Raw genomic sequence first — 21561 nt, 5'->3', positions numbered from 1 at the left:
CATGAGGTATCTGAGAACAGGGGTGTTGGTTTGGACCCGGAAATGTTGCATCTCTCCTTTTCAGTCCTTGTATGGGCTTTTCTGGTTGTTGTCATAGCAACTGTCAACTGTCAAGGGGCTGGTGGGTGTGTCATTTAGCTAATGTATTACAATGAGTGTATAATGAGGCTCAAGGTCCTCTGGAAGTCAAATCTTCTGCCATCTTGGGCCTAGTTGGTTCTCATTCATTTTTTCTCTTTGCAGCTCCTTCCTGAAACTTAGGTAAGAGTAATTATTTTCTATTCCAGGGAGGGGCAGGGGTATGATTCTGGGGCAACAGCATTGGTAACAATAGGATTCTGCTGTAAAGAGTCTTTACTGGAATACTGGCCTATATTAAAATACTATGTCATCTGCTCTGTTTCTAGATGTGAGGAACATGGAAACAGTCTCCCTGCATGTTACACATGGAGATTCCTGAGCTCTATGCCCAACAAGAGAAAACAGAACTTACAGACACTGGGCTCAAAATTTGCCTTAGAAACCAGCTTCCCAGGTAATCTTCACACTCTAAGAGTCGAGCCAGTGCTTTAAAACCTTTATCTTTTTCCTAACATCTGGGCTGATTAGGAAGTCACTTAGTTGTCAGTTACAAAGAAGAAAGGTGCTAATTACCTATTTGAAACCTCTGAGTGACTCTAAGTTTGACTTTTCTTCTTTTCAGTTTGAGAAGACTGCATGTTTCCTTCCTGGAACCTAAACCCCTTGAGTGCTTTACTCCTGCTGTGAGAGTTAAAATAAAGGTTTCTTTGAACCTTAACTGACTCTCTCCCACTCTTCTCATATGAAAATTTCTTTACTTTGTAAACTGGCTTCTTCAGAGTGTCAGTTTTTCTTCAGAAAATTTGATGTTCAGTAACCAAATTATAAGGAGAACAAACAAAATCATAACAGTTTTGTTGTAAAAGAAAATACCAAATGGTTTCCTTCTAAAGATGAATGAATCTCAATTCTAACATGAAGATAGGCAAAAATATGGTTTCCATGTTCTTTCCATTACATATACGGTATGATTTTAGAACTTGAGAAACAATCTTGTCCAGTATCATTCCAGTTTTGATTCCTTTGACCATTAAATCTTTGGATATTTAAAGCACCCTTTTAAATTATCGATGCTCCCTGAGTCCCTAACAGGTAATATCTTAGTCATCATTTGAAATGTTTCTCAAAATTAAACATGAAATTGAGGTTTTAGTGGAAACAATGCCAAGCAGATGGGGGGGGGGGTGGACCAGGAAATCAAGAGGTTTCAAGGACAACATTTACCTACAGACTAGTTTGCAGTGGAGAGGACTGAGTTCAGAGCTGGGACACGTGAGCTCCAATGGTGCAACCAAGTTCTGTAGACATATAGACAAGTGATGTGTCCCTTGTTTTCTTTTTTTAAAACTGTGGTAACAAGAGATAATATGATACCTACTCTCTTAACATTTTTTAAAGTGTACAGCACAGTATTGTTAGCTGAAAACACAACGTTGTACAGTAGATCTCTAGAATTTATTCTTCTTGCATAGCTGAAACTTTATACCCATCAAATGATGGCAATTTCCCATTTCTCTCTCTGCCCTGACCGTGGCTACCACCCTTCTATTTTCTGCTTCTGTAGTTCTGACTATTTTAGATACCTCAAGAAAATGTGGCATATCTATATCTATAGATAGATAAAGATAGATAGATATAATGGAATATTACTCAGCCATAAAGAAGAAGGAAATCCTGCCATATGCAGCAACATAGATGAACCTTGGGAACCTTATGCTAAGTGAAATAAGCCAATCACAGAAGGACAACTACTGCATGATTTCACTTACACAATGTGTCCTTTCTGAGTTTCAACTTTCTCTTCTATAAAACGCAATAGTAATTCCTTTTCACTACAAGCTATTGCTATGATGAAACAGGTAAATATTAAGAAGTGAAAGAGTAATATTTTTTCACTTGAATCTGGACCTCAAGGGGCCAATTATACCCACCCCCACTAACACAGGTATGTAGACTGAAGAACTCTATAGTCTCATTATAAGAACTTAGGCAACTGTTAAAGCACTATCAAAATATAAAAAGAACAAGAAGATTGTGCTAATTAAATATTTATTTAACTTTGAACGGCTGGTTCAATGAGGTTGGCAGGGTTCTGAAGAAGCAGATCCTGAGATGAGGGTTTAGGTGCAAGTGGTTTTTAAGAAACTATTCCCTGGGGAAACAAGTAAGGAGGTGAGAGAAGAGCGGGGAGAGGAGACATCAAGCAAGGTTGAGATTTCAGGTATAGTCCCAGCAATAGCATAGGAAGCCCTGGAAGATATTACACCTTCAGAATGTATTCACCCTGAAGGCAAGGCAGCTGGGCTTTCATACTACTAGATCAGCCTGTCACTGGATAGGCTAGAGGAGGCCTAGTGGGGAACATATAAACTCCTGGCAGTTTTGTAAGGATGAAGCAAGAGGCACCATGAGCCAAAGGTGGTCCTCTATAGAAAATTGCAGGCCCCTGCCAGTAGAAGCAAAGCATGCAGGAGGTGAGGGAATTGGTATCCAGAATGGTAAAATGCATATGAGGGGATTTGACCAGGGCACCAACAGTATCTCCTTAGTTTACAAATGCCAAGACTGAGGCTAAGAGATATCAAGCAGCTTGTCCAAGCTCACACCACATATTAATGACAGACTTGATTGTCCAACCCAAGACTCCCATCTCAGTGTTCCTTCCACATCACCAGGATGCTGGTGAGTCTGTTATACTAAGTCCTGATATCATTATACACATCCTGCATCCTGAACTGGTTTTTTATTCATGCCTAAGAAAACGTCCTACCCTGGTACACGTTGATATGTACCCACCACAGCAACAGCACATTTGTTGTGAGGCTATTAATAATTTAAGAAGCAGTTGCTGCTAGAAGATCTCCTGCTAACACTGCAGTGAGTAGAAATGCTGTCCTTATTCTTAAACAATAAAAGGAAGGGAGAATGAGACACGCTTCCTTGAATGTAAGAATTTTAGAGAAATCGGCATTTTTAAAATGCTTGCAAGAGTCCATATTTATTGTGCATTTCCTCAGCATCCATAAATACAGACCAAAATAATTACACTGAAAGCAAGAAAGGAAATCCCAACATGATGAATATGAACAAATAGCATAATAATCTTGCCGCTTGGAGAATAATTTTGCTGCCTCATATTGAAAAAGAAAAAAATTCAATGTACCCATCTGGCTCAGAAATAAAAAGTATGGAGTTTGTCCTTTACGATACCACCAAAAAATAAGTAACTTACACTGGTCTAAAATGGGGGAAAGTACATTTTCAAAGGCTTTGGAGATTTTTTTAAGTGTCCATGAGAACCCACACAGGAGCTACTGTTATAACATGGCCATGGAGAAGTTGCCTTCAGAAGGATGGCTGCCCCACTCACTGCCTTCTCCTGATGTGCCCAGCAAATATTTGGGTTCTTCTCCATTCAGGCAAAATGATAATTACTTAATTATCAGTGACAAATAATCATCACTCTGTATCCTGGAGTCCATCCCCAAATATAATTATAAGACTCTCAATCAAAAGAAAGTCAGTTGAGAAACATGGGCCAATTTCCAAGAGAGGGTGACATGATCACTCTGCCCTTCCTTTACTTCCTTTTCCTTTGTCCTTGGCTAATCAGAAACAGAGGAAACTGACAAACGGCTCTCCACAAAGCTTCAAAAGATTCATAAAACAAAGAGGAGTTAGATATACCTTCTTTCACCCCAGAAAACACCAGAATCAATAGATGGAGATAAAAGAGAAAAGAGAGAGGCTGTTTTAAGCTCCGCACTACTACACTCAACAATTAAAAGCCGTTCAATTACAAAATGGAAGTCCTATTCCCAAGACAGCTCCATGTATTCTGCACGACGTGCCTTATATTGCCTTATATAATATTGCTCAACAATTCTGTAAGTTTTATATTATGTCCTCTTTACACAACAGTAAAAAATAAATAGCTTGTAAAAATTACAACCAAGATTCTTGGGCATTAAACTTCTAAATCCTGTCCTGAAGCCCCATCTCCCCACCCCCAAAACATACACACACCCAGGTCTTGAGACTGTGCCCCCTGCTGTGGGATTACCGTCCTAATGAGAAGACTGCTGGAAAGAAGTAATAAGGAAAGTGGGATCATGCAAGGTGAACTAAGTGTCTCCACAGCAAATTTCAGGTGAAAAATAAGGGGATTTTTGTCCATACCTGAGCAGGGACTTACTCTCGGGAGGAAACAACCAGTTAGGAGGATGTGGGCATGAAGCAGGAGGTGACTAGGCAAACATCCTAATAGACTGTCCCCGCAGAGGTTCTTTTTTTTTTTTCTATGAACAATTAACATTGAGTTCTCTGCTTGCTCTGCAGAGGAGCTGTCTGCATCTTTCATATTTAGACGGACACGTTCCTTTATCTGACACCAGGTCCCCAGCCACATCCAAGCCAACAAGGCATTCTTCTACAGAGCTGAATCAGAGCTTCTCATCTTTAGTCCACTTTACATCCTCCTCCTCACACCCACCCCACACCAGCCACGTGGTTAAGAAGGAGGATAGTCAAGAATGTTTTTATCAACTCCAAGCCCTAATTCATGTTCCCCCAAATCTCCCACTCCACCCTCTCACCCTCCCATCCCCACCCCCGCCCCCAGGATTTCACTGAGACGTCTCCCAACAAGGGCAGGGGCTTCTGCCTCTCCAGCCCACACCCAAGCCGCCTCCGGGCCCCGGGCTGCAAACGCAGGGAGGGCCAGGAGCCAGCACAGGACCCGGGGGGGCAGCGTCTCAGGATCTGGTGGAGCCCCAGGAAGCATCATTCAAGTTGGCCGCTGCGGACCAACACAGAAGAAAAAGAAAACACTGTCAAGGAGTAAGGGAAAGAACCCCAAGTTCCACCCCAGTCTCTACCCCATCACTCTTCCACACGTAACAATCCTTAGGGCTCCCTGGCACGTGTCTCAATCTTATCCAGCGAGTTGTTTAAAAAAAAGAGAGAGAGAGAGAATTTCAGTCTTTTCTTATCTTCAAAACAAAATGTCCTCTGTCTTTTTGGAGATACCCATGAACACAAAAACAGAAAAAAAAATTATTTAGACAAGATCAAAATAACTGGAGGTTTTCACGGGTGTCAGCTGCCTGGCTGAGGCAGGCTTGGTTTCAGAGGCATGGCCAGAGCCACCTGCAGCAGCGGAGACGGACGGGGGCGCACAGCGATGAGGCGGTAACTGCACGGAGGTCAGGGCCGGGCAACACAAAATGTTGTTTTGAGTGGACTTCATAATCTAGGTTTAATCAAAGCACTTTGGATTTGGATTTTGAAATGACCCTTCTTTGCCATGGAAACTGTGTACTTCACGCTGTGGAAACAGGTGGCATAGAGAGAGTGTAGCTTGCTTCTTTGTTTTCTCAGCCTTGAAGATGACCAGGTGGAGAAAGAGACCAACAGATTTTCCTGATTTCCCTATTTCTTCGATTCCTTCCTAAAAACCGGACTTGCTGTGGCCTCGGTCTTGAGGAGTCATACTGACTGATAGAGAAGGCAGCTCAGACAGAAAAGAGTACAAAATTCGAGAAGATCGGAGATGAAAACGTAAAAAAGTATATGTATATTTACATATATAATAACATGACATATCTGTGTACAACGTGTCCGGGACAGTTGAGGAAACTATACAAGGATGTTCAGCATTTTCCCCTTCCCACATGGATTTTCGACGAAGGAAGACAGCATGAGGAAATGGAGCAAGAGACACAAAAATTATAAACAATTACAGGTGACAGGCAAGGAGTTTGGGGGCCAGGGAATCACGGGATTCTGCTTTCCCCATTCCCTCCTCGCCAACTTTCTCCTATCCAATCGGAATGATGGCCTGAAAAGTGAATGGCTGGTCAGGAAAGAAGTAGAGACACCCCCAACCCCCTACGCGTGCATCAGCAAGTTCATCAGTTGTTCTCATTGGGCCAGATGTGTGGCACATCAGAACTGGTGAGCTGAGAGGGCAAGAGAGGATTATAGAATCTTCCTCTCTGGAACGGCTAGCTAGTTCTCACCCTGCCCTCTCTGTCTTAACTAGCAGGCTGCATTCAGTAACACTCAGGCCAAGCTACTGATAACTAGATCGACGATGCTGGCCGCCGGCAGCCCCTTTCCTCCACCTGGTTCACGATCAGCACTACTACTTCTCGGAGCACAGGAGCTGGGTTACTGAGCTCTAGGAAGGCAGAGATTTCTCAGTGTTCCTTCTCTTTCTCCCTGGCCACCTTCCCCAGCTTCCTCCAAGGTGATTCATCTCCCGAGAACCTCCTGCTCCAGCCCTGCTGTAGCACTAAGCCCTGGAGGCCCGCTCAGTTCACCCCTTTTTTCTTGTCTCCCTAACAATACACCTGGCAGCTGATAACATCTGAAATGTCGGACTCCACATGTGCATGACTGAGCCTGTTTCTCCCGGCCCACAGCTTGGCTGTCAGCACAGGTTTTTAGCAGCAAGGGCCCAGATTGTAGGAAAGCAGGTGAGGGCAGAGGCAAGAGCTTTCATGGCTAGCTTAGAATTTTTTTTCTTGACCCTTACGAGCCCCTCTTGCCTGAATTTATAACCCCCAAACCTCAACTTCTCTCCCCATGTAGTCTTCAAATAGTTCCCCTGTGTAGGCTCACCTATGGGCCTTCCTCATTTTTGGCTTTACAATGAACAGCACAGTTTTTTTCCAGGATTTTAGAATCAGAATCAATCTCATCTATATTCAACTCTGTTTTACAGATGAGGAAATAGAAATCTGGAGAGGTTAAATGACTTGACCAAGGTTACACGTCAGTTCTGCCTAGACTGAGTGGAGCTAGAACCCAGATATCTTGACTCCTAACCCAGTGTTCTTTCCACTATCCCATGATACTTTCAAAAAGCAACATGCTGGAAGAGAGAGGGAAGGTGCCCATTTTATGTGAATTATATCCTCTAATCTTTACATTATTTAAGAGCCAGGGCAAACTGTAAAAGACACTGACTGAGTAAAGGAGGTTAAGTGGGCACTATAGTTTTAGGCAAGCAAATCAGTTTCTCTTTTTGAGGCTTCTCTAAACCGGTCATAATGGAAACATGAAGCAGTAGCAGCCCAAGGGACAAAACACTTAAAGCACAGAAAACAGATCCTATTCAATCTACCTTTCCCAACCATGTCAGGTTAGCCTTGGGATGTTAAACCTGTCATATTATTCCCAAGGCCTAGCCTAACCAATTTGGGGATATTCTCTTCCAAAAGGAGAAATCACATCTCCCCAGTTTCTTGTACAAAAGAAAAAGAGAGTTTGCAGCATTATCCAATCCTAGTGTCCCATTTCTGAGCCCCTACTTGGGCTACACGAGGGTGTGAAAATCTCAATTTATCCAAAGAAATGAACTCAGAGCCTCTCTTCAGCCCACATTACCTTCTCAGCAGCCCCCAGGAGAATCACAGTCATTTCTGGCTAGCAAGCTGAGAAGGTATAACTAGGGGCCCATTCCATCCCTGCCTATGATACATAAAAGTCCGGTGGGTGAGGAAGGGAAGCAGAAGGGGGCCCCAGTTACCTCGTGAGCTTGCTGGTGATGAGGGAGGACTTTCGCTGGGGCAGATCCTGTGGGGTGGGGATGTGGTCACCAGTCACCAGGTTCTTGTCTGGTCCTGTACTTGGTAGCTGCTTATTCTTCATCTTGGCTTTGGGCATGTTATAGTCTCCTGAGTCAAAGTACTTTTGCCCTTTCTGGAGTCTCTTCATGAGGAAGTCGGAGCCTCCAAGCTTTTGTCCTAGGCTTGGGTATCTGGCCTTTAGCTTTGCCTCCTCGGCTCTCTCAGGGAGCGTACCTTCTTTCTCCTGTGTGTCCTGCTTCTCCTTACCGGTCTCCTCCACAGGGTTCTCCTCCTCTTGTTTCTGGGACATGGTGGGATCGGGACTGTGGAGCGAGGGGACCCAAGAAGTCAACCGGAGAAGGGAAGGGGGAGGGGAAACGGGACAACCTGCACTGCTTCTTCGGCTCCTGTCACTAGGGTTGCTCAGTCCCTTCAGAGGTTCTTTGTTTACACTTTGGAACGTTTAAAACTGATCAAGAAATAAATTGATCAAGTGCTTTAAATGTCTTATATCACAGCTCTGAAACAAACGAGTCAGTGACACAAACAGGAGAGCAAGTTTCCCCGATTTTTCCTGTCCATGCAATCATATTGCTTTCCTGAGTAACATTTCCTTCCTTGTTTGATCTCAAATCAGGAGTTAGTCAGAAAGACTAATCCAAGCAACATTTCTGTAACCTAACACACACAGGTTAATAATAAAATAACTGAGGGATTTGAGCAGTAAGACAAGCACATGGAAGTATTGAATTTACTTCAAACGGTCAATCCTTCCTCAAATTTGTGTCCTTTCATACAAATTCCAGTGGACTTTTAGTTATTGCCTAAATTCAGCCTCAAAATAAGTCAGTGGAGTAGTCAAGATTAGTAGTATTCCCACTTCATGAAAGGAAAAAATGGAGATTAAAAATCTAAAGGGGGAAACTCTTGACCTTCAGAGTTGACCGAAGGTGGGAATGCTGAACATCTTGTCACTGGAGGAATGTAAATGATGGTCCAAGTGAAGAGTGAAGACTCTTCCCAATGGTCAGACTGGTGATTATTTGGTCTAATGTTTTAGTAGCAGGTTGACAATTAGTTTGAGTGTCATATGTATGATGTCTTAATTCATCACCCCATGAGTCTGCCTCTCTCTCCTAAATTATTTTGTGGGTTATCATAATTATGGAAAAAAAAAAGTGTTGCCTAACAATACTGCATTTAACTAACAAATTTTACATGGGCAACTTTGAGTGAAAATACCATATATCTTAAATTATTAATCAACTGTTTTAAGAGGATGACATATTTAAGACAAGTGTGTTAACTCAGATTCCCTTCAGGAATTTTCAGGACAGTTAACACTTGTATAGATGAGTTAACTGTAAACATCAGCTTGCTTTTAATATTTATTGATGCTTTAAAACAAATAAAATATATACAATTATTGAAACATAAACGAATGAAAATGACTTTTAATGGAAATTATATTTTTAAAAAAGACCTAATTCTACTGAGATGTGCTTTCTTCATTGGTATTTAATCTTGCTACATTTATTCCTAGGGCTTCCTCCATCTTAAAGAAGTGTAATACTTTTGAACACATTTTAAACTTCATCTTAAAATCAGGTGTACTGCAAGTAACCTTAAAACTTTAGGTCAAGGAATTTCCTAAGATGAACTAATTGCTATGATCATTCTCCCATAATAATGATAAGTTTTAATTCTTTACTATTCATTGTTTTTATAACCTCACTTTTATTTCTTGTCATGTATCAAGGGAAATGAGGGGTGGTTTATAGTAATAAACACCTATATTTAAAAAGAAGAGAGGGCTTCCCTGGTGGCACAGTAGTTGAGAATCTGCCTGACAATGCAGGGGACACGGGTTCGAGCCCTGGTCTGGGAAGATCCCACATGCCGCGGAGCAACTAAGCCCGTGAGCCACAATTACTGAGCCTGCGCGTCTGGAGCCTGTGCTCCGCAACAAGAGAGGCCGCGATAGTGAGAGGCCCGTGCACCGCGATGAAGAGTGGCCCCCACTTGCCGCAACTAGAGAAAGCCCTCGCACAGAAACGAAGACCCAACACAGCCATAAATTAATTAATTAATTAATTTTTTTAAAAAAAGAGAGAGATACCTCCAAATAGTGATCTCAATTTCTACCTTAAGGAATTGAATTAAAAAAGCAAACTAAACACAAAGTATGAAAAGATAGGAAGTAATAAAGATCAAAACAGAAAAAACTAAGATAGGAAAAAGGACAACATAGGGGAAAGATAAATTAAGCCAAGAGGTGAATTTTTGAGATCAGTAAAATTGATAAACCTATAATCAGATTAGTCAGAAAAGATAGGGAAGAAACACACAAATTACCAAGATCTGAAACAAGAGGTGACACCATTACAGATTCTGCATATATTAAAAAGATAATAATGTAATATTATTAACAAATTAATGTCAATAAATGTGATACCTTAGATGAAATGAAAAAATATCTTGGAAGACACAAACTGTGAAAGCTCATTCAAGAAAAAATAGATACACTGACTAGTTCTATATATATTAAAGAAATTGAATTTGTAGTTTAAAACCTTTCAGTAAAAATAATTCTAGGCTTGGAAGGTCTCCCTGGTGAATTCTACCTAAGAGGAAGAAATAATACCAATTCTACACCAACTCTGCCAGAAATTGAAGAGAAAGGAATACATCACACTCATTATATGAGACCAGTATTAACCTAATAACAGAAGCAGACAAAGACATTACAACAAAAGAAAACTACAGATCAATATCCCTCATGATTATAGATGTAAAAATTCTTAACAAAGTTTTAACAAACTGAAACACAAATATATTAAAAGCATAATATACCATAATCAGTGGAGGTTTACCCTAGGAATTCAAGGTTGGTATAACACACAAAAATCAATGTATTCACCATATTAACAACCTCTCCAAAAGAGAAAGAGAGAGCAGAGAAAAACCATATGATCTTCTCAATAAATGAAGAAAAACATTTACCAAAAATCTAATATTTTTCTGATAATGACTCTCAGAAAACTAGGAATGGAAACAAATTTTCTCAAAGTGACATAGGGCATCTATGGCAAATCTACAGCTAAACTCATACTTAATGGAGAATGACTGAACGCTTTCCCTGTAAGGGAAGTAACAAGGAAAAGACGTCTTCTCTCACCATTTCCATTTAACGTTGCACTGGAAGTTCTAAATCAGCGAAATAAGGAAAAAAAAGATAATAATAAATTAAAACATCCAGACTGAAAATAAATAAATAAAATTGCCTTTACTCACAATCTTTTTTTTTTTTTTTTAAGTAAAACATACAGCTATCATAGAATACAGTCATCCCACTGTTAGGCATTTACCCAAGAAAAATGAAAGCGTATGACTACACAAAGACCTATACACAAATGTTCATAGCAGTTTTTATTTGCAATAAACAAAAACTGAGAAAGACTCAAATATCCACCAACAGATGAATGGTTAAACAAATTATGGGTATATTCATACAATGGAATACTACTCAGCAATCAACATGAATGAACTATTTATGCACACAAAACATGGATGAATCTGAAAATAATTATGCTGAGTGAAAGAAGCTAGACAAAAAAAAGTACATACAATATGATTCCATTTCTGTAAAACTCTAGAAATGCAAACTAGTCTATAGTGCCAGAAAGCAGATCAGTTGTACCTGGTTGAAAGAACCAGGGAATGAGTGGTGAGAGGGAGGATTTCAAAAGGGGTTTACATATATGTTCACTATGTTGGTTGTAGTGATGGTTTCATTAGGTTTATACATTTGTCAAAACTGATCAAATTGTGTATGAGTTATTTATTGTGTGTCAATTATGCTTCAATAAAGCTATTTATGTTTGTTTTTGAAATTAAAAAAGAGAAATCGAAAGAAAGGGAAAGATGAACTTCAGGGGTAAATAGAGGAATGCAACAGAGCTTCCCTTGACAATACTTGATTACCCCTCCATAAAGACTCTTTTTAGGTAACTGAATATATTTTTTAATATTTTAAGGGAAGTGATATATTAGCCTGCAAAGTGATACATCATCTTGTTTTAATATTACAAACATATTCCTGTGACTGAGCTCTAACTTACATTAGATTATCTAGAAAACAGGACTTGAAAGAGTTCATTGTCAACAGAAATAAACATTTAATTTTGCAATACATTGAAAGCAAAGTCAAGTTTTTAAAAGGCTTTGAAGGGGTTAAAACTCACTGATTGGGCTGTATATCTTTATTAGGATATCTTTGGCAATGCTCTAGCTTGGAAAGCTCTTTTACCCTTTGGCATGAAAATATGATTTCATAATTTTAGACCTGACCTGAAATGCCAAGACTACTGTCCAAGTGAAACTGTTTACCGGACTAAGTTCTCAAATGAGAGTGGCAATGGCCCAAATGTCCCTTTATTTAACTTAAGGATTCAGGAATCCATTGTGCTATCTAAACCAGTTCTAGAGCCTTTTTATATGCATTAAACTTATTCTTTCTCTTGTCTCTTGACCACTTAGTCCTAGAACTTTGAAATAGGAAGGAATCATAGGAATCAACCTGCCCAAGTCTTTCATTTTAGAAATAAGATAAATATTCAGAGAGAGAAAGTAATTGTTTCCAGGTCACAGGGTGAGTTGGGGACAGATTAAAATCTGGATTTAGATCTCCTGATTCTCAGACTAAGCTTTTCTCACACCACTGGATCTCGTCCCATCCCCAACCCCTGCCATAAACACACACACACACACACACACACACACACTGTACATTCATGATTTGTCTACTTTTCTGTATGGGTTTTATATTTGGTAATAAAAAGCATAAAATAAAGAATAATGCTCATTATTAAATTAATTGCTATTGACAAATATTCCCATTTGTTTGCCTTTGCACTTACTAATAAATTAACATTCCATTTACAAAATAGAATAATAATGCTTAATGAGTATTTATCACTTGCCATGTGCTATGTTAGTTTTTAATGAATTATCTCAGTGATTCCTAACAATAATTTTATCGTGTTTATATTGTTATTTCCCCCACGTCACAATGAAAATTTTACACAAATAGGTGATCCAGCTAGATCGCAAACCCAGATTTGTCTAATGTTAGAGCCTGTGTGTTAAAACAGTAAACTAAAGCACCTCCTGGATTGGTGAAGAAATTTTTTCTGTATATATGGAGAATGAAAATTTACATATAATTGCATATATAAATCATATATAAATTATAGATATATTTTTGAAAGATAATTGGAGCTTTATACCCCACATTTAAGCAATTTCTAAGAGTATACATTCTTCACTGGGTATAAACATATCTACATCCTTAAACAATAAAAATAAAACATTTTTTTACTGTTGATTGACAATGGCCCAACATTAATTTAATAAATACTTAGCAGCTACACAGACTATATAGTCCGGCCACCTAACTGGATGCCTTTTTTTTGAATCCTTTGGTGAAAAGATGATCACTGCCTCAGGAAATCAGTGGCTTAATATATTTTCAGGCGGCTCTAATATTTATATATTTTGTTATGAACAATATTGTGGTGGCAACATTACAAAGGGCTCTAGGGACAAAGCACTTGGCTAAAATGATGACTCTTCTACTTAAGTAGGTAGTCCTTGAGCAAATTATTTATATCTCTGAGATTTGGTTTTCTCAAGTGGAAAATGGGAATAATAGCAGTAACTCCCTCCTAGGGTTGATGCAAGGACTGAGTGAGTTAAACGATGTAAAAATTTAGAACTGTGCCTGGTACATAGGTAAGTGTTATTGACACAGTTGCTTGTATTATTATTAAGTAATAGCAAGTATTGAAATTTACCTGTGTATCAGATATTGTTTTACGTGCTTTACAATTTTTGTTTCAATATTCACAATAACTCCACAATGAATGTATTCTTATTTTCCCTTTCAGATGAAGAAATCAAGACACAGGTTAAAAATTGGTCCAAGTTTGCAGTTGATGAAGTTGGGATGTCAACCCCAGGCAGTATGACTTTTGAGCCCATCCTTGACCCTTGTAACCACTATGTTAGATCACTATTGTTATGGAGCTGATTTTGTTTGTGCTATATGGGCCTAACTAGCTTTAGTTAACCAAGTTCTGTACGTAAATTTTATGACGACATCCTTAAAAACAGTTGAGGTGAAACAGTTGAGGCCATGTTGTTTCTCAGTGAATGGAAAGAACATGGCCTCATATTTCAATGCTGTGTTGGTTATATCTGCTTTTTTTTAAAATTAATTAATTAATTAATTTTTGGCTGTGTTGGGTCTTTGTTGCTGCACACGGGTTTTTTCTAGTTGCGGTGAGTGGGGGCTACTCTTCGTTGTGGTGCGCGGGCTTCTCATTGCAGTGGCTTCTGTTGTGGAGCACAGGCTCCAGGCGTGCAGGCTTCAGTAGTTGTGGCACGCGGGCTCAGTAGTTGTGCCTCACGGGATCTAGAGCACAGGCTCAGTAGTTGTGGCTCTGAGGCTTAGTTGCTCCGTGGCATGTGGGATCTTCCCAGACCAGGGCTCGAAGCTGTGTCCCCTGGATTGGCAGGCAGATTCTTAATCACTGTGTCACCAGGGAAGTCCTGGTTATATCTGTTTTGCTTTTGTTTTTGTTTTAGTTTTCTATGTCACTCTTTAATTATAGACTTTAATTCTTTCATTCTATTCCCTCTTCTAATACCTGGAAACATTCTTCTGTAAATGTTTTTTGATATCTGAGTGTTCTACTTTTTACTGTTACTAGTATTTTTATATATGTGAAGTTTCTCTAACTTTATACTGAGATCTTTGAAGATAGGACCATGTGTTCTACATTTTTGTAGCTGCAGAGTATACTGCAGGGCTTCACCTATATCAACTAATCAATAAATACTCAGTGAAAATGACACAGTTATCACTGACACATTTTGTGCTGTAAATGTGATATGGTTTAGGAAATCTAGAAACCAAGGTTACTAGAATTTGTGCCAACAAAGAATCAATAATTTCTGAATGAGGGTTGCTTTTATATATTAAAGTTATATGGGCTTTCAGAGTATTATTTTCTTATTTATAAATTCACACTTTTGTCATAGAATTTTCAGATTGCTCCAAATCAACTTTTCAATAAATAGAACCTCTATTGTACAAACAACTCACATTATGACTCATTTCTGGAGAGACAATGCTATTGTATGAAAATATCACTGAAATAATGATACAAGGTTAACATAACATGAACAAAGGAAAACAAACCAAAAATATCTCATTAAGATTTGTCCTTGCTATAAACATGACATATACACATACACATGAACAAAAGCAAAGAGGGGGCATGTATAACATTAGTCATTAATTGTTTTTGGTGTGACAATAAAATGGGTAATATTTTCTTACTATTATTTACCTCCTATTAATACAGTTACTGCCATATTGTAACATTTTTGAAAACAGAAGTGTGCATTAGGTATCAAAAGACCATGGTAAAATAATAAACATTGTACAATTCCTTATTGTTTCTGATTTCTTGTTCCCCAAATGAAAAGGAGAGCATAATTAGAACCTAGAAAAGGATATTATATACCATAGGACTGTTGCTGGTACCAAATGAGAAAATTTAGATGAAAACATTTAATAAATGATATATAGGTCTACAAATTAAAGACTACATTTAGCCCAATTCTGATTAATATGACTACATTATGATCAATATATGTATTTGCCAGTAGCAATCATAAATAAAAGAGTTATTTCCTCACAATTATAACAATAGACACAGAAAACGCATTTGACAAAATTCAACACCAATTCATGATAAAAACTCACATCAAAGTTGGTATAGAGTGAATATATCTCAACATAATAAGAGCCATTTATGACAAAGCCACAGCTAACATCATACTAAGTGATGAAAAGCTGAAAGCCTTTCCTTTAAAATCAGGAACAAAACGAAAATGCCCACTCTTGCCAATTCTATGTAACATAGTATTGGAAGTCCTAGCCACAGCAATCAGACAAGAAGAAGTAATAAAAGCATCCAAATTGGAAGAGAAGAAGTAAAACCGTCACTATCTGCAGGTTATATGACACTATATATAGAAAACCCTAAGGTTTCCATGAAAAAAACTATTAGAATTAATAAACGAATTCAATAAACTTGCAGGATACAAGATTAATATACAGAAATCTGTTGCTTTTCTGTACACTAAAAATGAACTTTCAGAAAGAGAAAGCAAGAAAACAATCCCTTTTAAACTGCATCAAAAGGAATAAAATGTCTAGGAATAAACTTAACAAGGAGGTGAAAGAACTATACTCTGAGAACTATAAAACACTGATGAAGGAAATTGAAGATGATACCAAGAAATGGAAAGATATTCCCTGTTCTTGGATTGGAAGAATTAATATTGTTAAAATGCCCATACTACCCAAAGCAATCTACCTATTTAATGCAATCCCTATCAAAAAAACCGTGACATTTTTCACAGAACTAGAACAAATAATTCCAAACTTTATATGGAACCACAAAAGACCCCAAATTGCCAAAGCAATATTGAGAAAAAAGAACAAAGCTTGAGATATCATGCTCCCTGACTTCAGACTATACTAAAAAGGTACCATCATCAAAGCAGCATAGTACTGACAAAAACCAACACATAGATTAATGGTATAGAGTAGAGAGCCCGGAAATAAACCTGTACACTTAAGGTCAATTAACCTATGACAAAGGAAGTAAGAATACACAATGGAGAAAGACTGTCTTTTCAATAAGTGGTTCTGGGAAAACTGGACAGCTACATGTAAACGAATGAAATTAGAACATTCTCTAACACCATACACAAAAATAAGCTCAAAATGGATTAAAGACTTAAATGTAAGACCGGAAACAATAAAAACTTTTAGAAGAGAACATAGGCAGAACACTCTGACATAAATTGTGGCAATATATATTTTTTGATCTATTTCCTAAGGCAAAATAAATAAAAGCAAAAATAAACAAATAGAACATAATTAAATTTAAAGGTTTTTGCACAGCAAAGGAAACCATTGACAAAAAAAAAAGGCAATCTACTGAATGGGAGAAAATGTTTGCAAATGCTATGACCAAAAAAGGATTAATATCTGAAATATATAAGCAGCTCATACAACTCAATATCAAAAAAACGAATAACTCAATTAAAAAATGGGCAGAAGATCTGAATGGACAAAGACATACAGATGACTAACAGGGACATGAAAAGATGCTCAACATCACTAATCAACAGAGAAATGCAAATCAAAACTATACTGAGATATCACCTCAAACCTGTCAGAATGGCTGTCATCAAAGACCACAAATAACAAATGTTGGCAAGGATGTGGAGAAAAGGGAGCCCTCGTACATTGTTGGTGGAAATGTAAATTGGTGCAGTCACTGTGGAAAACATCATGGAATTTCCTCAAAAAACTAAAAATAGAGCTACCATATGATCCAGAAATTCCACTCCTGGGTATATATCTGAAGAATATGAAAAAACTAATTCAAAAAGATACATGCACCCCAGTGTTCACAGCAGCACTATTTAAAATAGTCAAGATATAAAAGCAACCTAAGTGTCTATCAACAGATGAACAGATAAAGAAGAAATGATATTTATAGATACACACACACACACACACACACAAATACACACACAATGGAATATTACTCAGCCTAAGAATGAAATTCTGCCATTTGCAACAATGTGGATGGACCTAGAAAGTATTATGCTTAGTGAAATAAGTCAGGCAGAGAAAGACAAACACTCTATGCTATCACTTATATGTGAAATCTAACAAAAAATAAAACAAATAAATGTATATAACAAAACAGAAACAGACTCACAAGTATATAGAACAAACTAGTGCTTACCAGTGGGGAGAGGGAAGGTGGGAGGGGCAAGATAGGGGTACAGGATTAAGAAATACAAACTACTATGTATAAAATTGATAAGCAATATGAATATATTTTACAGCACAGGGAAATATAGCCATTATTTTGTAATAACTTTAAATGGAGTATAATCTTTAAAAATATTGAATCACTATGTCACATATGTGAAACTAATATAATATTGTAAATCAACTATACTTTAAAAATCACGTATTTCCTCTACAACTGTTTATCGGTATTCTATATCTGATTGAGAGAGAAAGTGATGAAGCCTGTGAACAACATGACAGCCTCATGTACAGTAAGGCATTGCTACATTTTTTCAAGTGTTTACAATATTTCAAGAGGCATATCTAAAAACAAGATGGTACATGATTAAGATAAAATGCTATAAATAGGTACATATCATCCATCAACAAGTCTAATATGACTTGAGTCCAAAACACTCTAAGGGAAATCATTAACATAATGAAAAGATATAAAAAAGAACCAAATGAAACTTTAAAAAATAAAAATACAACATCCAAAATTATAAAAGATAACAGGATAGGATTCACAGGAGATTGAATATTTCAGAAGAAAAGATCAGTAAACTTGAAGACTTGACAATAATAATTACTGAAAATGAAGTACTGAGAAAAAAAGAGACCACAAAAGATAAATATAGCTTCAATAAGCCATAGGAAAATTTCAAGTAGTCTGAAATGTCTGAGTCCCAGAAAGGGGGATGAAGCAGAAAAAAATATATGAAGAAACAATGGTTGAAATTTATTAACATCTGATAAAAACTATAAAACCATAGATCCAAGAATTTTAATGAACTCCACAGAAGAAACATAAGGTCACACCAAAGCATATCATAATGAAATTGTTGAAAATCAGCAATAAAAAAAAATTTAAAAGCAACTTTGTTTCTGTACAGAGAAAGATAAGAATGACCACAAAAATTATTCAAAAGAGGAAAGTGAAATGCTATCTCTGAAACACTGAAAGAGAAAAAAATGATCAAATTCTAATTCTATACCTAGCTAAAATAGATTTTAAAAAATGGATGTGGATCAAAGACTTTTCAGACAAACATCATCTGTTCTGAGTGAATGCCAGGACACCCAGATGAAACCAAGAATCTGCATGAACACCATCCTGGCATTCAGGGCTTCCATAATGGGGAGTGTAGCAATAAAATGCTATTATCTGAACCAGCTTTTACATATTGAAAAATGACCATCTCATTAATTGGTTAACTCAGAAATCTATTAAATCATTCAACACACCTGGCTTTCAGTGTGCCGGGTACTGTGCAATATACTAGGGAATAAAGTAAATAAAGCATAGTCCCTGACGTCACAGAGCTTACAGGTTATCATGGAAGATAGAAATAGTATAGGTGGAGGATTATAATATGGTGTCATGGATACAATGATGCAGACTAGCCCAAGGAGTGATGAGAACCAAATGGGAAAACACCCAACTCAAACTAAAACAGAACAGCAACAACAACAAAAATGAACACAAAACCACTCAACAGAAAGGACACTTTTATAGGATCCATAGCTCTTAGGTAAGAGGAAAGGGGATTAAGTACTTTCAAGTAGCTAGGATACAACATATGTAAAGCACGGAGACAGGAGGATACTGTAATGTTTGAGTACTACTTCAGCGTAGCTAGAAGTCAAGATGCTTAAAGGGACATGTGAGATTAGAAGTCCAAGAGCTCATTAGGACATAAAATATTAACACTGTAGTACGTTCTACTAAGGAGTTTGAACTCTATTGTGAAGGCAACAACCATTCAATGGCTTTAAGAAGGTGAGAGAATCATTAGGATTGTAATTTCAAAATATTTGATAGGAATATGGAAATTAAATGGAGAATAATACTGAAGAGAAGTAGCAACTGGTATTTTTTACCAATCTAGGAGAGAAATGAAAAGCCCTGAAAGAAGACAGTGACGGTGAGGATGAAATAAAGGCAAATTTAGCAAAACTTTCCAGTAGACATAGCTGTCTGTCGTCACTGGACTTATGCTGCTGATGATGTAGAATATCAAGGTGGATTTTCATTTTACTCACTTTTGTGACTCCCCAGACCTTTCACTACAGAAGCTCCTAAGCTTTAAAATATGTCATTTGATGCCTCATTCATGTCAAGCCTTAATAAGTAATAAAGAAGGACCAGTACAATTTAGGGAATTCAACTTACAGCTCTTAGGTACCCAAATTGCAAGCCTAAAATCATCTGACCTTTCCTTCTTCCTGCTGAACTGTGTTATGAATAAGCTGTAGATGCAGTATTTCAAAACACTAATTCCTGTCTTCATTCCAGTTGTAAAAATGCCAAATTGAGAAAGGGATGAAGGGGGTGAGTAGCAGAAATCCCTCAATTAGAAAGATGGAAGCAACTGCAGGAGCCTAAAGCTTTGTGCTATTTAACCCCATATCAAGGAATAATAGAGCCACCTGTAACTTTTTGAAATAAAAAATCATGTATTAAATACCAAACATAGTCATTCATACTGGGTACTAACTCTAGAAATAGTCATTAAGAAAACCATTTAAATGCTGAGACCCAATATTGAAATAATGTTGCTATTTCTTTGTTTTAAAGGAAATTGGGAATCTGAAGTAAATTTACACTCGTGTGTGTGTGTGTGTGTGTGTGTGTGTGTGTGTGTGTGTGTATTCCTAGATTCAGTACATCAGCTGAGCAAAACCCAGAATGAAGTTTAGGGCTGGAGATTTCTGGTGAAGAACAGGGAACTGAGGAGTGCAAAACTGAGATTCAAGAGAAGTAATGAATTTCAAGAGCCATTTGTAGTCTGCCCATGCTAAATGCATGATTTCACTTTGAGTAAGGAAACTTCCTTCCTCAAGGAAAATCTTCCTTCCTTTGGGTGACAGGAAAATGTCGCCCAAAGTGCCCTACCTAGACCCAAGTAAATTATAACCAAAACAAGCAGTCAGGAAATCAAATATCTGGGTGGAGGCTTCTGTGATTGAGGTCAGGGCAGTTGGGCAAGTTCATGAGTGTTACAGTCAGACAACGGCTAAAATATTTATACATTTCTGTGATGAGAACAAAAAGACTGCCCTTCTGCTTCCAGAGAGAAGGAGAGCTTCTGTACCTATGAAAATGGTACAGATATCAGAGGGGCCACCTTCCCTGTCCTTTTAAAGCTCCAGAGTCCTTCCCCATCCACTCTCACCTATGGCACGTTACTCAGACTTTTCTATGTTGTCTGACACGTGTGACATATTCCACCCTTTTAATATTTTCTTTGCCTTAAAAAAATCAGAATCAGATATGAAGCTGTTAAATTCCCTGGGGGTAGCAAGACTCTGCCCAGCTTCCTCTTCCACCCATACTAACTAGATAGACTTTTAGAGTGGGCACTTATACCTGTGTGTTAAATGAATGTATAAATTTGTATATTGATTAGTTAAATGTTGATTTGGAAGGTGGGGAGTATAAAAAATAAGGAGGAAGTAAAATAGATACTTATCTCATTCCAAGAAGACCCAAAGGCCAATAGTTAGATGTTACAGAGAGAAATATATTGGCTCATTGTACTTATTTCTAAAACTTAAGTATATCCAGGAACACTTTACAGGGCAGTCATCTCTTAGACATTAGATGACCTCAAACAGAGAATGTATGAATCACCAGCAGCTTCCTCAGATGTTAAATGAGGCCAACTTGGAGACCCAGCAGAGACCCAAGTTCTGTGATCCTTTGACTATTCCTCATGTAGATCATGGGGTCTGGGGTATCTCAAACTCATCTTAAATTACAAAGACAGCACACAGTGCCATTTGCTTATTGTCACCTTTGACTAGTCCCACTGGGGATAAGCCTCTTTTAGAGAATGCTTTCTCCAACTTTTGTATGATAATTTCACTTGAGGAATTCCTTGGATCTCAAGGATGCATTATCTAGGACCAGTTCGTCACTACGGAAGTACAGTCATTCACACTAGAGAGACTTGC

General features: G+C 37.8%; 1 pseudogene; it reads right to left on the bottom strand.

Annotated features, from left to right (window-relative positions):
* Positions 1-7611: 7611 nt before the first annotated feature.
* On the bottom strand, positions 7612-7965 carry LOC137777328 (alpha-endosulfine pseudogene; annotated as a pseudogene).
* Between the last annotated feature and the right edge of the window lie 13596 nt (positions 7966-21561).

This window comes from Eschrichtius robustus, chromosome 15, assembly GCF_028021215.1.
Source record: "Eschrichtius robustus isolate mEscRob2 chromosome 15, mEscRob2.pri, whole genome shotgun sequence".
Classification (NCBI taxonomy): Eukaryota; Metazoa; Chordata; class Mammalia; order Artiodactyla; family Eschrichtiidae; genus Eschrichtius; species Eschrichtius robustus.
The sequence above is the reverse complement of the archived record's forward strand: the minus strand, read 5'-3'. Positions and strand labels throughout refer to the sequence as shown.